The sequence below is a fragment of the Chrysochloris asiatica genome, unplaced genomic scaffold (assembly GCF_000296735.1).
Source record: "Chrysochloris asiatica unplaced genomic scaffold, ChrAsi1.0 scaffold00307, whole genome shotgun sequence".
In the NCBI taxonomy this organism is placed as follows: Eukaryota; Metazoa; Chordata; class Mammalia; order Afrosoricida; family Chrysochloridae; genus Chrysochloris; species Chrysochloris asiatica.
Genome location: NW_006408825.1, coordinates 3,088,606 through 3,098,956, shown reverse-complemented (window position 1 = coordinate 3,098,956; position 10,351 = coordinate 3,088,606).

Genomic DNA, 10,351 nt, shown 5'->3' with positions numbered 1-10,351 from the left:
CATCAGTAAATGTTTTAAGTCCTCTTCACTTTCAGCAAGCATGGTTGTATCATCTGCATATCGCAGGTTGTTAATGAGTCTTCCTTCAATCCTGATGTCATGTTTTTCTTCATATAACCCAGCTTCTCGACTTATTTTCTCAGCATACATGTTGAATAAGTATGGTGAAAGAATACAACCTTGTCGCACACCTTTTTTAATTTTAAACCATTCAGAGTTCCCATGTTCTGTTCAAACAACTATCTATGTCTTGGTACTGGGACAGATTCCTCAAGAGCACAATTAAGTGTTCTGGAATACTCATACTTCATAATGTTGTCCAAAGCTTGTCATAAGCCACACAATTGAAAGCCTTTGTGTAGTCAATAAAGCACAGGTAAACATCTTTCTGATATTCTCTGCTTTCGGCCAAGATCCATCAGACATCAACAATGATATCTCTCATTCCATGGCCTCTTCTGAATTCGGCTTGAACCTCTGGAAGTTCTCTGTCAATGTATGATTGTAGCCGTTTCTGTATTACTTTTAGTAAAACTTTACTTTCATGGGACACCAAGGAGATTATCTAATGATTTCTGCATTCCGTTGGGTCACCTCTCTTTGGAATGGGCACAAATATGGATCTCTTCCAATCAATTGGCCAGATAGTTGTCTTCCAAATTTCTTGGCAGAGATGAGTGAGTGCCTCCTGTGCCACCTCACTTTCTTGAAAGTTTTCAATTATTATTCCATCAATTCCTGGTGTCTTTTTCATTGTCAATTCCTTCAATGCACCTTGGACTTCCTCCTTCAGTATCATTGGCTCTTGATCATACGCTACTTCTTTAAGTGATTGAACATCAACCATCCATTTCCTTTTAGTACAGTGACTTTGTGTATTCCTTCCATCTTGATGCTTTCTGCATCATTTAATAATTTGCCCAGAGAATCCTTCAATAACAAAAGTTGAGGCTTGAATTTTTTCTTCAGTTCCCCCAGCTTAAGAAATGCTGAGCATGCTCTTCCCTTTTGGTTTCCTGGCTCCAGATCTTTGCACATTTGGTTGCTATATTTGACTTTATCTTCTCAAGCTGACCTTTGAAATTTTCTGTTCAGCTCTTGGACCTCCTCATTTCTTCCATTTGCTTTAGCATCTCTATGCTGAAGAGCAAGTTTCAGTGTCTATTCTGACATCCATTTTGGTTTTTCCCTTCTTTCTTGTCTGTTTAATGACTTTCTGTGGTGGAGGATCACATTAGGAGGTCTTAAACAGAGAAAGAGAAATGTTATGTGGCACAAAATTGAATATAATAAAAAACAATAGCAGACTTTCTGGTGTGATAGGGATTGGTAGAACCTTTGGGACTGTGCCCCTCACATGCCATTCAAGCTCAGAACTGAACCTACCTCTAGCAATCACTTTATATGCAAACAATGGGTCTATGAGGTCAACAATAGCATTAGCAAGGAATGTTTTCCTCAATACAACCAACCATAGGTATTGTCCCAAAACAAAGCTCAGAAGGCAGGAAAGAACAGGAAAGAAAGATGAATGGAAACAGGGAGCCCAGGAAGGAAGTAGGATGTTACCAGATGAGGGGATTGTAATCCATATCACAAAACAAAATGTGCATCAATTGTTAAATGGAAAACTAATGTGCTCTGTAAACTTTCACCTAAACCACAATCGAAAGTTAAAATACATTAAGAAATTCGTTGCTCCCTACTCAGTCAGGTGTAAACCCTTTCCTAGATAAGCAAATACTCTGCTTGAATACCAAAATGAGAGTAAATTAGACATCAAGAAAAATCACACGCACAAAAAATCAAGACACAGTTTTCTAATAAGATCTTATTGCCCTGAGTGTCTTAAGAGTTGCCAGCATTCCTTAAGATGACATTTTTCCCTCTTAATTAGCATCTCTGCAAACTGGCCCAAACAGATGGCTATTAATGGTAGATGTGTATGGTACTTTTTACAGGGGGCGGGGGGAAGAAACAAACAAACAAATAAAAAGGAGAAAATTAACAGAAACCAGATTTAGGTCTATTAAATTGTGTTGGATTTTCCTTCCAGTTCAATTGATATTATCTGCTCTGACTTCAAAATAGTCACATGACCCTCCATGTTGGAGAGAATTATTCTCTATTAGTAGCATACCTGATAACTAATGCTTACTGCCTTCAATTCTGCGTCTTCCTACTCTGGATGCAATATATGAGGGGGCTTCAAAATATTCATAGAAAAATTTCCATATCTTCTCATTTCATTTGCTATGAAGTTTTTGAAGCTTTCTCATATGTATTACAGATTGAATGATGCCTTCCCCCAATATATGTGTTGAATACCTGGTCACTGTACCTGCAATTTGATCCTGATTGAAAATAGTTTTCTTTCCTTCTGGTAATATCAGACAGCATGGGTCCTAACCCTAATTTTTTTCTGAGTTATGAAGAGAACAGAATAAACGGACACACACTCACAAATGCAAACACAGAAGATGTAAGAGGAGCAATGTGAAGGATCACCAGGAACTGGCAGAGAGGCTCATAGGAGGAAGCTGATTCAAGCTTCTAACTTCCAGAACTGTAAGATAATTCGTTTCTGTTCTTTAAAGCTATCACTTGTGGCATTTCCATTACTACAGTTCTAAGAAACTAAGTCACTGTCAAAACTTAATATTTTATCCCCTACACTTCTATGGAGTCCTTGTGTGGGGCTGTGGTTTGATGCACTGACTGCAAAGTTGGCCTGAACTGTAAGGTCAGATGTTTAAGCTCACCAACTGCTCCCCAGAAGCCCTATGCAGGGTCGCTATGGGTCAGAACCAACTCGATGGCATTTAACAATAACGGCACTTTTTATTACCTAATTCTACTAACCTAAACCTAGGGCTTTCCTTTCCCTAACTGTGTATGTGTGAAATTTTCCCATAATTTGTTATCCAATAACATACCCAGTTCAGTTCTAAGAAGTCAGACAATGTCTAATTCATGGTACATCTGAAGTCCAAATGCATGAGTGTTTCAGTCTAAAGCTCCTGAAATACAACAGCATCTTCCCTAGGTAGAGTCCTCAGTCCTTCACATCTGGAAGAGGACTGTCCTTCATTCTGGGGCACTGGGATGATGGTCCTCATACCTTACCTCATCGGGTTTGAGTTATCCACACATCATCCATATGTTTGCTTTTTCATTCACCTAACAATTTCCTGTTACGTGTATTCCCAGATGGTACAAGCACTAATAGACATCAGAACAAAGTCCTGGGAAGTATGGAGAGTTAGCGTAGAAATACATTTTCACCCAGAAGTGGTGAGGAACAAGCAAATGGGGGTTACATTGGGCATGTGCAAAGGGAGAGGGGAGGAGAACAGGTGGGGAGATCGTGACCTGAGATCAGAATGCTAGGAACAGGTCTGAAACCTGGTGATTGAGCCTCTGACCCAGGTTCAGGGCAGGAAGACTCAGGTTCATTCCAGCATATTCCAGTCAACAAGATGATGACACTCACAGGTGTGACAGGAAGGACGGAAGACCACAGGGCTTCTCACTCAGATCACGTGGCTTGGTTTATGCTCTGCTTTCACCATCTTGAACCTCTTCAGCTTTTGTCGTCAATGAGTAGCAGTCTTTAATCAAGGTCTACACCGCAGCTTAGGTGTCCACTCAGCCATTTGCCACTGACATTGGTGACAGTCTTCATAATGATTTCTGTTCTGATTGTTCTGTTTCCATGAATCTAGTTTCCCTGTCCCCTTACACTCTCATTTTAAAGTCATCATTCGCCTTTGAGTCTCGTACAGGTGATTTTTTTTTTTTTTTTTAAGTAGCACAGTATTTACGGGTGATATTCTTTTTATATTTCTTTCTCAATTTCATTTTTTCTTTAAATTTTTAATGTTTTATTATGATTCAGGTAAAAATTTATAGAGCAAATTGGTTTTCCATTTGAATACACATTTTGTTTCATGTAGCTGATTGCAATCCCCATGACATAAAACACTCCTAACCACTTCCTCCCCGTATTTACTGATTCCATTCGTATCCCTTCCTGCCTTTTGTGCTTCCCCCTGGACAAACACTGCCATTCCAATTGTCTATGGTTGATTGTTATAAACAGGGGGTACCTCCCTGGTATTTTTGGTCACCATATAGGCCTGCCCATTTCCTGGTGGTTCAGTGGATTAAACATCGATCTGCTAACAAAAATGTCAGTGGTTCAAAGTCATCAGTTGCAACATGAAAGAATGTCGAGGCAGTCTGTTCCTGTAAAGATCTGTAGACTCAGAAACCCTATAGAGTTGGTCTACTGTGTTCTGTAAGGTCACTGTGAATCAGAACTGACTCAATGGCAATGGGGCATTGACCACAGGGATGAGTTCAGTTCCAGGCCTGAAATCCTGAAGCATGTCTAAGGACCATAGTCATGAAAATTCCATGAGAAACTTCACTTGTTAACAAGAGATCTTACATGTTCACATCACACTGGACCCCAGAATATATGGATCTGTCCTGAAGAAGGATGAGTCAAGAGAGGTGATAATGGTGAGGGTTACCCCACTAGGGAGTCTGATGACAGAGAACAGTGAGAGCTCTCCAGGCTTCCTCCAACACTAGCATCTGCCCTCTTCTGACTGGTGGAATGCTAGAAGGAACCACATTGGGCTTGAGTCTTTGTCCCCTCCACCTGGGCCACAGACTCATTCACCAGGTCTGCTCTCAAAGCAACATGTAGAACTCTGTGCTTACTATCAGGACTGCTTGTGAGGGTCAGAAATGTAAAGGTAGACATTTTATAACAAGGAGGGGAGTGATTAACATTTCAGTCTAGGAGTGGAGGTCCCTGGGACCATAAAGGGAGAAGAGCGGAGAGCGGGACCCTACCCAGAGAAGCAGTCATGCTTCCACCTTCTCACCTTCTCCTCTATAGCAACCAGGCGCTAGTGGGGAAAGTATACAGATATGGGAAATTGTGATCACAGTTATGGCTTCTCATCTCAAACAGTGCTACCCTATTTCCTGTTGTAAATTTCTCCTCCTCTGCCCACAGGGACTCATCCATCCTTCACATCCCCCTCTGCAGATCGTCCTACTTCAAACATCACGGCGATCCCATCCACAATTGATAAGGGGGATGGTGTAGGACCAGGCAGTATTTCACCCCAGAGTGCACACAGTCACCATGGGTGTGGGTGTGGGGGGGCACCACAGCAGCTAGATGCAATTGCAACAGACTTCAGATTTATAAATTAAATCTGGTATGTTTTCACATGCTCTCAAAAAATGTCTTATCCCCTTGTTTATGTTTTCAGAACACCAGGAACTGTTTTGGTCTGAATTTGAATAGAATTCAGAATGTCCCACCACCACTCTCACAGCTTGGAGCAGATTAATGCTCCATCAGGACCTCATTGTAGCTGCGGGGATGGCTGTCCAATCCTTCATCTGGGAGTTCCTGTGATTAGGCACAAACCATTCCCCTTATTAGTGTCATGATTGTGCGCCAGCAGAGAGTGCTTCTGAACGAGGTCAGAGTCTGCCTCCCAGGGTGGATCACATGGCCTCACCATCACCTTTGTGAATCCTAACATTGAAGGAGCAGCCTTGGGAAGATTTACAATGTGGAGTGCTTCCTATGACACTCACCCCTTCAGTCTCCCAGCCCTGACTTTTATAGCTTCAAGAATAACACCTCCCTGAAAAGATAGTTCATTCTGAGAAAGAGCTGTTTCATATCCCAATCAGAAATAGGGTGGATATGACTCTCAAACACCAATGCCAAGATGTTAGGCACAAGCACTGGTTGTTGTTGTTGTTGGGTGCCAGTCGATTCCACTCGGACGTGTGGTGATTCCATGTGGCAGAGTAGAACTCCCCCATGATGTTTGCTGGGCTGTCATCTTTATAAGGGTACATTGGCAGGTCTTTCTTCTGAGGAGTCACTGGTAGACTTCAACTACGGACCTTTCAGTTAACAGTCAAGTCCTACCCACTGCACCACCTGAGCCTGCCACATCCTTGGTACTGACCCAGCATAGGGTCAATGTTCCATGATGCCTCAGACATCTCCCTCCCTTGAATATCTTCTCCACGGTAAGGACTGAATCCAGATGTCTGATTCCAGAGTTGGATCAGCAGATCCTACAGCAATCCTGCCCTCTCCTGCACACCCAGATCTCCTTGGACTCTACCCATGTGAAGATCTCAGATCTTCTGTAGATGGTCTCAGTGTCGGCAATGTTTGAGAAGGCAGGTGATGAAAGGGCGATGCTCTCTGAGACACTCAGGGAAAAGCTTTCCTCTGGAGTATTCACCTTGGCTGCGTAATCAACGCCATTCCTGCTCTTCTCATTCACCTCCACACTAATTGCCATCACTCAGCCCTAATGGACCCAAGAACTGTATTGCACAACCTTTAAATGCTCCTCTTCATGACTCACATCTGTGCCAGAGACTGAGAGTCACCCCTGTGAGCTTCCTGCTCCTGCTCCTGCCTTGCAGAAGCGCTGAGCTCACCCTGCTGACCTGGGAGCTGGGCCCAAAGCCCATGCACCATCACACCCATCCACACAGAGGATAGATAGATGAGAAACCAAAACCTCCACCCTTAAGTCCATGCCCTCACACAGCAGGCCCTGAAAGATTGCCCCTAAACTGGTCTCAGATTTACTGAGATTTGTGTGGTGCTGTGGGCTAATGCATCAGACTACAAAGTCATTTGAACTGAAAGGTCAGTTGTTCAAGCTCACCAGCTGCTCCTTTGAAACTCTATACAGGATTGCTATGGTTTGGATTCAACTCAACAGCGCTTAACAACAACAACGACAATCAGCTTGAGGAGAAGCATTATCTTCTATCCTCTAGCCCATACTGTTTATGAATTCTCCTTCTTTTTTATCTTTTTTTTTGGGGGGGGGGGCGGGGGGAGGAAAGCATCCCCTGAGTTGAACGAAGAGTTAAGCACTCAGCTACAGTTAAGGTTGTTGGTTTGAGTCCACCCAGAATCGCCATGGAAGACAGAACTGGTGATCTACTTCTAAAAATCCCAATCAAGAAAACCCTATGGAGCAGTCCTACTATGCAAATCTGGGGTCACCATGAGTAAAAGTCATCTTGAGGGTGACTGCTTTGGTTTTGGTTTGGGGTGGAGAAGGCAATAGCATCAAGGATCTGAATAAAGAAGACCCAAAAGCAAAGAATGTAAAATAAAAGAATCCTGAATTCAGGATGGGCCCACAGCTCAAAGCACCACAAAGACATCAGCCATGTGTCCTCCATATGACCATACAGTGGCCTGGCCACCCTTCCAGGGAATCATCACTGGGACCAGCCTTCCAGGTAATGAACTGCAGGAGGAGGACACTGAGACACTCAGAATCTAATCTCCTGCTATGGTGCTGTAAGATATGCACTGTACTGCTAACCACAATGTTGGCAGGTCAAACCCACCAACCTCTCCTTGGAAACCCTATACAGGGGTGTTATAAGTTGAAATGGACTCAACAGCACTTAACAACAACAGAAAACAACAAAGGCTGGTGAGATTGTGGGGAAAGTGGAATTCTGCTGGTAGGACTGCAGAAATGGCATAATCATTATGGAAGATGGTATGCTGCTCCCTCCAAAAGTTAGAAATAGAAGTACTTTAAGTTATGACCAAGGACAACAGAAAACAATAAAGGCTGGTGAGATTGTGGAGAAACTGGAGTTCTTATACACTGCTGATAGAATTTTAAAATGGTATAACCCTTATGGAAAATGGTATGCTGCTCCCTCAAAAAGCTAGAAATAGAAGTACTTTAAGTTATGACCAAAAAGCTCTCGTACTGTAGTGGTTACAAGTTGGGCTGCTAACCTTAAGGTCAGCAGTTAGAAAGTACCAACTGTTCTGTAAGAGAAAGATGAGGTTTTCTGCTCCTGTAAAGATTATAGCCTCAGAAATCCTATGCAGAGTCACTATGAATCAGAACTAACTCCACGGCACATAAACAACCAACCAACCAACCTATAAGTTATAACCAAGGCCTCAATAGACGATCCCAGATAGCATGGAGAGGAAAATGTAGAAAAAAATTTCAAATTCATAAAAAAGACCAGACCCACTGGACTGAGAGGCTGGTGGAAGCCCTGTGACTATCGCCTGGAGACACTTTGAACCTGGAACTGAGCCTTTCTAGAAGGCTCCCTTTCACCCAGACTGGCCTATAAAATCAACAGTGACACTCCTGAGAAAAGCACACCTAAGAACTATCAATTATATGAGACCAAATGTCAACATTTACCCAAAAGCAAAGGTGAGAAGACAAGGAGGGTGTCAGGTTGAGTTTTCTAGAGAAGTAAACCCCATGAAACATATGTATGTTTCAATAGAAAGAGTAGTCTGTGATCAAGGAAATGGTTTACAATTGTAGAGTCCCAGAACCCCATCAGAAAAGAGAGTGAGAGCCTTTCCGGCAGGTCCATTTTATTGGGAGCAAGCCACATCCCCAAGGAAGAACTCATAGAATAATTTATGCCTGAATTATGTTTCATCCTCATGGATTTGTTCTAGCATAACTTTCAAAATGTATTTTACACTCCTGAAGTCCTTCATTTAGACACAAACAAATTTCAGAGTTTGACAGACTGATGTTTATGTGACTCAGTTAACACTGACCAACGTTAGATTAAGGAACAATTTGCTCATTTCATCTCCCAGAATAATAAAATCATCCACACATGGTTCTGAAGTGCTCTAAGAATAAATCAAAATTGGGAGGTATTTAAATGAATTTAGGGACTGCAATAAAGGATCTATTTTGAGCTCAGATTTTAGAGGTAAAATATAGTTTTGCAGAGCCTGAGGCAAAAGCCAAGAAAAACAAGACTGCTGTATAATTATCATCCAGCACAGATGATTTTGAACAGAATAAAAAGGAAGCAATCAAATTGGTCCAAAATGTGATGGAAGGAAAAGAATAATAATCCAAACTCTTAATTGCCTTAACTAATAAAAGGGACTGGGATGGTCACAAAGGTAGATATAAAAACATCATTGATCTGTACATGGGTTTAAATGTGTACATGATTTTTTAAACTCTGTATGTGAACATGATTATGTTCTGGAATCATGGTGTGACGTTGTAGGATAAGCACTGGATGGCTAACCATAGGTTGCTTGTTCAGTCCCACAAGCCACTCTTGAGAAACCGTATACAGGGTCATTATGAGTCAGATTAACTCTACAGCACTTCACAACAACGGCAACAGATATAAGGTTCTAGGATTTCAGAACCTGATCACAATAAGGAAGTTGGTTCAGAAGGTCCCTCTTCCACAAACCATCTCATCCAATCAACAAGCATGTATTGAGTACCTGGGATGGGATTGCCATGGTAGAAGGAGCTGAGACCAAAGACCCTGAGTTCAAGGAGTCGGCAATCTTCCAAAAGAGACCAAATAAAAGGAATTAAAGGGAAAGAAGGATAACTCCAATAGTACTGTTACTCGGGTTCCAGTTCACACATGAACAGGTTTATTTCAAACAAATCATATTTAAACATACCTCTGCAAGAACTGAAGGAAAAACTCAAGCCTCGACTTGTAACACTGAAGGATTCTATGGGCAAAATATTGACCGATGCAGAAAGCATCAAAATAAGATGGAAGGATTACACAGAGTCACTGTATCAAAAAGAGATGGTCAATGTTCAATCATTCTAAGAGGTAGCATATGATCAAGAGCCAGTGATTCTGAAGGAAATAATCCAAGGTACAATGAAGGCATTGTCAAAAAACAAGACTTTAAGAACTGATGGCCTATAAATTGAAATCTTTCAATAAACTGGGGCAGCACCGGAGACACTCACTCACCTATGCCAAAAATTTTGATAGACAGCTACCTGGCCAAGTGTTGGAAGAGATCCATATTTATGCACATTCCAAAGAGAGGTGACCCTACAGAATGTGGAAATCATTGTACAATATCATAAGTATCGCATGTAAGTAAAATATTGCTAAAGATAATTCAAAAATAACTGCAGCAGTACATTGACAGGGAGCTGCCAGAGGTTCAGGCTGGAAACATAGGAAGTGGAAAGAGACATATCTTTGCTGACATAGATGGATCTTGGCTGAAAGCAGAGAATACCAGAGATGTTTGAATGTAGTTTATTGACTACTCAAAGGCTTTTGATTGTGTGGATCATTACAAGTTATGGATGGCATTGTAGAGAATGAGTATTCAGGAACTCTTAATTGTGCTCATGAGGAACCTATATGTAGACCAAAAGGAATAAAACATGGAGACACTGTTTGGTATTAGGAAAGGTGTGTGTCAGTATCATATTCTTTAACAATACTTTTTCAGTCTATATATTGAGCAAGCAAT